The sequence below is a fragment of the Oncorhynchus gorbuscha genome, linkage group LG18 (genome assembly GCF_021184085.1).
Source record: "Oncorhynchus gorbuscha isolate QuinsamMale2020 ecotype Even-year linkage group LG18, OgorEven_v1.0, whole genome shotgun sequence".
Classification (NCBI taxonomy): Eukaryota; Metazoa; Chordata; class Actinopteri; order Salmoniformes; family Salmonidae; genus Oncorhynchus; species Oncorhynchus gorbuscha.
Genome location: NC_060190.1, coordinates 1,214,421 through 1,220,900, shown reverse-complemented (window position 1 = coordinate 1,220,900; position 6,480 = coordinate 1,214,421). Strand labels below are relative to the sequence as shown.

The 6,480-nt window shown below is 46.0% G+C and overlaps 1 pseudogene; it reads left to right on the top strand.

The window, feature by feature from the left end:
• LOC124003119 overlaps window positions 1-6,480 on the top strand; it is an 18,661-nt pseudogene that overhangs the window by 3,515 nt on the left and 8,666 nt on the right.

The following is a 6,480-nucleotide window of genomic DNA, read 5'->3' as shown; positions in this document are numbered from 1 at the left end:
GAATCAGTCCACTACATGTGTTTAGTACTGGGGAACAGAATCAGTCCACTACATGTGTTTAGTGTTGGGGAACAGAATCAGTCCACTACATGTGTTTAGTACTGGGGGGGCCTACATGTGTGTGTGTACTGGTATGTTGCATTAATCAACTCCTTATCCAATCAGAACACACAGAGTGTGTTTTTTCCTACCTATCAGGTTTGTGTGTGTGTAAAAGATACACATTGTTTCAAGTGATCACCGTGAAAGTGAATTTATCAACTATAAGTATCATTACTATTATTTGGGGCGGCAGGGTAGCCTAGTGGTTAGGGTGTTGGATTAGTAACCGGAAGGTTGCGAGTTCAAATCCCCGAGCTGACAAGGTACAAATCTGTCAATTAACCCACTGTTCCCAGGCCGTCATTGAAAATAAGAATATGTTCTTAACTGACTTGCCTGTTTAAATAAAGGTAAAATAAAAAAATAAAAATTATACTGTATGTTATATATATTTTTTTGTTATACTTGAAAAAATAAAAAAATTGAAAGTGATTCACTTTTGTTGTTGTCTCGATAATAAAATCAACTGGTTTCCGTTCAGCGGAAGTGGATCATTGATTTGGTGTCGCAGGTGTGACGTATAATCTAGTGGACGGGACGCGTCTTCAACAACAACACGGTTACTATGGTAGCTTGCTAGCCCAAATTTAAAAAAAAACTAAAATATTAAAGCTCTTTACATGGTTTCGGTGTATATTAACCACTGTATTTGAAACACACCTTTTGTCGTCTTATCCCGTTTAAATTAACATTTACTCTGTTGTTATTAGTCAGGTAGCCCGGTTTGATAAATTGGCCTAGTCGCTAATGCTAACTAGCTAACTGTTAGCCCTCATCCCCCGACCATGAGTTCACTAAGCTACTCCCCTCCTGATAAAGAAGGAGGAGGAGGTCTGCTGGACGGAGAAAGAGGGTCTGTGGCTGAATGTTGTCGTGAAAGAGGAGAATGAAGAGGAGGATGTTACAGTAAAACAAGAAGTAGAGGAAGAGGAGGATGTCACAGTAACAAAAGTAGAGGAAGAGGAGGATGTCACAGTAAAACAAGAAGTAGAGGCTGAGGCTGTTACAGTGAAAGAAGAAGAGAAAGAGGCATTCAGAGTGAAAGAGGAGGAGGATGTTACAGTAAAGAAGAGGAGGAAAAGAAAGAGGAGGATGCAGTTTTTGGAGTGAAAGAGGAGATGACTGTCATATCGAAAAAGGAGGAAGAGGAGGAGGAGACAGGAGACCTGATTAACACCAGTAAGTACTGTCTTAAGAACAGGGTCACAACATCTGCAGTTGAACTGATGTGTGATTTTAAAGGGTCAATCTGCAGTTCCTACATCTGTTTTTGGACTATAAATAGCCGTTGTTTCTTGAAGAATAGACTTAAACTTTCTTTTATAAAAAAATAAAAGAATGTAGGTTATATTATTTAAATTATTTCAAGGCAATAGCCAACAAAGAAATACGCTCAGCATTTTAAACAACCTTTTGTTCTATTAAATCATTACAGTCTGAACTGTATAGCCTATAGCCTGTGAGTTAAATAGAAAATAAATGGGGAAAAGGACTTAGTGCCTTTTGAATTCATTTTTAGAAACACGAGTTTGGCCAGTCTGGGGCTTCAGGCTCATGCGATGGTGGCTTGAGAATATCCTCTCCACAGATGCAGAGCCACTGGGGAAACTAAACACCCTTCAGGCCACTCTTGACAGGCTGGACAGAGATGCAGAGCCCCTGGGGATGCTAAACACCCTTCAGGCCACTCTTGACAGGCAGAGATGCAGAGCCCCTGGGGAAACTAAACACCCTTCAGGCCACTCTTGACAGGCTGGACAGAGATGTAGAGCCCCTGGGGATGCTAAACACCATTCAGGCCACTCTTGACAGGCTGGACAGAGATGTAGAGCCCCTGGGGATGCTAAACACCCTTCAGGCCACTCTTGACAGGCTGGACAGAGATGCAGAGCCCCTGGGGAAACTAAACACCCATTTGGTCACTCTTGACAGGCAGAGATGTAGAGCCCCTGGGGATGCTAAACACCCTTCAGGCCACTCTTGACAGGCTGGACAGAGATGCAGAGCCCCTGGGGATGCTAAACACCCTTCAGGCCACTCTTGACAGGCTGGACAGAGATGTAGAGCCCATGGGGATGCTAAACACCCTTCAGGCCACTTGACAGGCTGGACAGAGATAGAGCCCCTTGTAAACACCCTTCAGGCTGGGCAGAGATGTAGAGCCCCTGGGATGCTAAACACCTTCAGGCCACTCTTGACAGGCTGGACAGAGATGCAGAGCCCATGGGGATGCTAAACACCCTTCAGGCCACTCTTGACAGGCAGAGATGTAGAGCCCCTGGGGATGCTAAACACCCTTCAGGCCACTCTTGACAGGCAGAGATGTAGAGCCCCTGGGGATGCTAAACACCCTTCAGGCCACTCTTGACAGGTTGGCAGGAGATGCAGAGCCCCTGGGGATGCTAAACACCCTTCAGGCCACTCTTGACAGGCTGGGCAGAGATGCAGAGCCCCTGGGGAAGCTAAACACCCATTTGGTCACTCTTGACAGGCAGAGATGCAGATTTGAGATTTTTCTAAAGATAGGCCTAAAGGTTTTTAGGCAAAAATCAAAACAGAAAGCGCCTCCTGAACGGAAAATGCTGAGGACGCATACAAAAATCAATTATGGCCTATAGTATGATAATACAACTAAAATTAACTAACCATTTAAGAGATCAGATTTTTTTGTTTTTTTTTTGTTTATAAATACTTCTTTGCTAAGCAATGACATACTTAGTTATCTAACCTACTTCATTCCATTCTTTAGCATGTGCATCTAATAATCTACACCACCATTGCTTTTGGGATACGTGTCTGTTCAGATTATTTAGTTGTGGGACAGTCCATAACCATTCCTCTTCTTGGTCCCTCAGTCCATCACCACATCCCCTTTCTTGGTCCTCTTGGCTCTCAGTCCTCACCATCACTCCCTCTCTTGGTCTCAGTCCATCACTACATATTCTCTCTTGGTCTCAGTCCATCACTATTACTCCCTCTCTTGCTTCTGGTCTCAGTCCATCACCACACTCCCCTCTTGGTCCTCAGTCCATCACCATACTCCTTCTCTTGGTCCTCAGTCCATCACCACACTCCCTTCTTGGTCCTCAGTCCATCACCACACTCCCTCTCTTGGTCTCAGTCCATCACCACACTCCCTCTCTTGGTCCTCTGATCCATCACCACACTCCCTCTCTTGGTCTCAGTCCATCACACACTCTTTCTTGCTCTTGGTCTCAGTCCATCACCACACTCCCTCTCTTGGTCTCCAGTCCATCACCACTCCCTCTCTTGGTCTCAGTCCATCACCACATTCCTCTCTTGCTCTTGGTCCTCAGTCCATCACCACACTCCTCTTCTTGGTCTCAGCCCATCACCACACTCCCTCTCTTGGTCCTCAGTCCATCACCACTCTCCCTCAGTCCATCACCACCTCCCTCTCTTGGTCTCTCAGTCCATCACCACACTCCCTCTCTTGGTCCTCAGTCCATGCACACACTCCTCTTCTCTTGGTCTCAGTCCATCACCACACTCCCCCTCTTGGTCCTCAGTCCATCACCACACTCCTCTCTTGGTCCTCAGTCCATCACCACACTCCTCTCTTTGCTCTTGGTCCTCAGTCCCATCACCACACTCCCTCTTGTTCTGGTCATCACCACTTCCTCTCTTGGTCTCAGTCCATCACCACACTCCCTCTCTTGTCTCAGTCCATAACCACACTCCCTCTCAGTCCATCATACTCCCTCTCTTGGTCCTCAGTCTATCACCACACTCCCTTCTTGTCTCAGTCTATCACTACATCCCTCTCTTGGTTCTCAGTCTATCACCACACTCCCTCTCCTCCCTTCATCACCACACTCCTCTCTTGGTCTCAGTCCTCACTCCTCCTCTTGGTCCTCATCACCACACTCCCTCTCTTGCTCTTGGTCCTCAGTCCATCACCACACTCCTCTCTTGGTCCCCAGTCCATCACTACACTCCCCTCTTCTTGGTCCTCAGTCCATCACCACACTCCCTCTCTTGGTCCTCAGTCCATCACCATACTCCCTCTCTTGGTCTCAGTCCATCACCACACTCCCTCTCTTGCTCTTGGTCTCAGTCCATCCACCACACTCCCTCTCTTGGTCCTCAGTCCATCACCACACTCCTCTCTTGGTCCCCAGTCCTATCACACACTCCCTCTCTTGGTCCTCAGTCCATCACCACACTCCTCTCTTGGTCCTCAGTCCATCACCACACTTTCCTCTCTTGGTCCTCAGTCATCACCACACTCCCTCTCTTGGTCCTCAGTCCATCACCACATACTCCCTCTCTTGGTCCTCAGTCCATCACCACACTCCTCTCTTGGTCTCAGTCCTTCCCCTCTTGGTCCCTCAGTCCATCACCACACTCCCTCTCTTGCTCTTGGTCCCAGTCCATCACCACACTCCCTCTCTTGGTCCTCAGTCCATCACCACACTCCTCTCTCTTGGTCCTCAGTCCATCACCACACTCCCTCTCTTGGTCCTCAGTCCATCACCACACTCCCTCTCTTGGTCTCAGTCCATCACCACACTCCCTCTCTTGGTCCTCAGTCCATCACCACACTCCCTCTCTTGCTCTTGTTCCTCTCAGTCCCATCACTACACTCCCTCTCTTTCTTGGTCTCAGTCCATCACCAGTCCTCTTGGTCTCTCACTCCCCTCTCTTGGTCCTCAGTCCATCACCACACTCCTCTTGGTCCTCAGTCCATCACCACACTCCCTCTCTTTGCTCTTGGTCCCTCATCTTTGTAAGTCACTTTGATTTTTGTACCTGTGTGTTTCATCAGTTTCTATATGTAAAATATTTGAGTGAACTCCATGACATTAAGGGGGATAATAGAAGCACGTAAATAGACGCCAGATGCATGCTGGGCCGGGCCTGAGCTCGTGAAGGAAGAGCTACTGGAGCTAAAATTGGAGAAAGCCGACTTGTCTTCTGGGTAGTTTGGGTGAGACCCAGGTGGTATGCGCTCCAGCCTTCTGGGTAGTTTGGGTGAGACCCAGGTGGTATGCGCTCCCAGCCTTCTGTGTAGTTTGGGTGAGACCCAGGTGGTATGCGCTCCAGCCTTCTGTGTAGTTTGGGTGAGACCCAGGTGGGTATGCTCCAGCCTTCTGGGTAGTTTGGGTGAGACCCAGGTGTTATATGTCCCAGCCTTCTGGGTCGTTTGGGTGAGACCCAGGTGGTATAGACATTTTCTATTATATAATAGACTGTATGTTTGTTTGTTCCATGTGTAACTTCTGTGTTACATGTGCTCGAACTGCTTTGCTTTATTCTTGGCCAGGTCGAGTTAAGTCAATGAGAACTGCCTCTCAAACTAGCCTACCTGGTTAAATAAAGGTGTTCCCTTAAATCTCACTACTCTGGTTAAATAAAGGTGTTCTGTGGCTGGCCTACTCTGGTTAAATAAAGGTGTTCTCAACTACCTGGTTAAATAAAGGGTTAGGGTTAAATATATAATATATAAATACCTGGTTAAATAAAGGGTTAGGGTTATATATATAATATATAAATACCTGGTTAAATAAAGGGTTAGGGTTATATATATAATATATAAATACCTGGTTAAATAAAGGGTTAGGGTTATATATATAATATATAACTACCTGGTTAAATAAAGGGTTAGGGTTATATATATAATATATAACTACCTGGTTAAATAAAGGGTTAGGGTTATATATATAATATATAATGGTCCTTCTGTAGCTCAGTTGGTAGAGCATGGCGCTTGTAACGCCAGGGTAGTGGGTTCGATTCCCGGGACCACCCATACGTAGAATGTATGCACACATGACTGTAAGTCGCTTTGGATAAAAGCGTCTGCTAAATGGCATATATATATATAAAAAAATACCTGGTTAAATAAAGGTGAAATAAATACAATTAAAATAAATAGACGTTACTATGACGACATATGACTGATGTTCATCCCTTGACTGTCTTATTAGTTTAGTACTATTAGTTAATGCTAGCAGATATCATAGACTTCCAGTCATTGTGCTAACGGATTAGCTCGCAAATCTACCGCTAACGTCCTTCAATACTGGACACAGAGACCAAACTGGTATCCGTGAGTTAATCTGACTGGGGAAGTGACTGGTTCTCCTTCTCCAAACTGGTATCCGTGAGTTAATCTGACTGGGGAAGTGACTGGTTCTCCTTCTCCAAACTGGTATCCGTGAGTTAATCTGACTGGGGAAGTGACTGGTTCTCCTTCTCCAAACTGGTATCCGTGAGTTAATCTGACTGGGGAAGTGACTGGTTCTCCTTCTCCAAACTGGTATCCGTGAGTTAATCTGACTGGGGAAGTGACTGGTTCTCCTTCTCCAAACTGGTATCCGTGGAGTTAATCTGACTGGGGAAGTGACTGGTTCT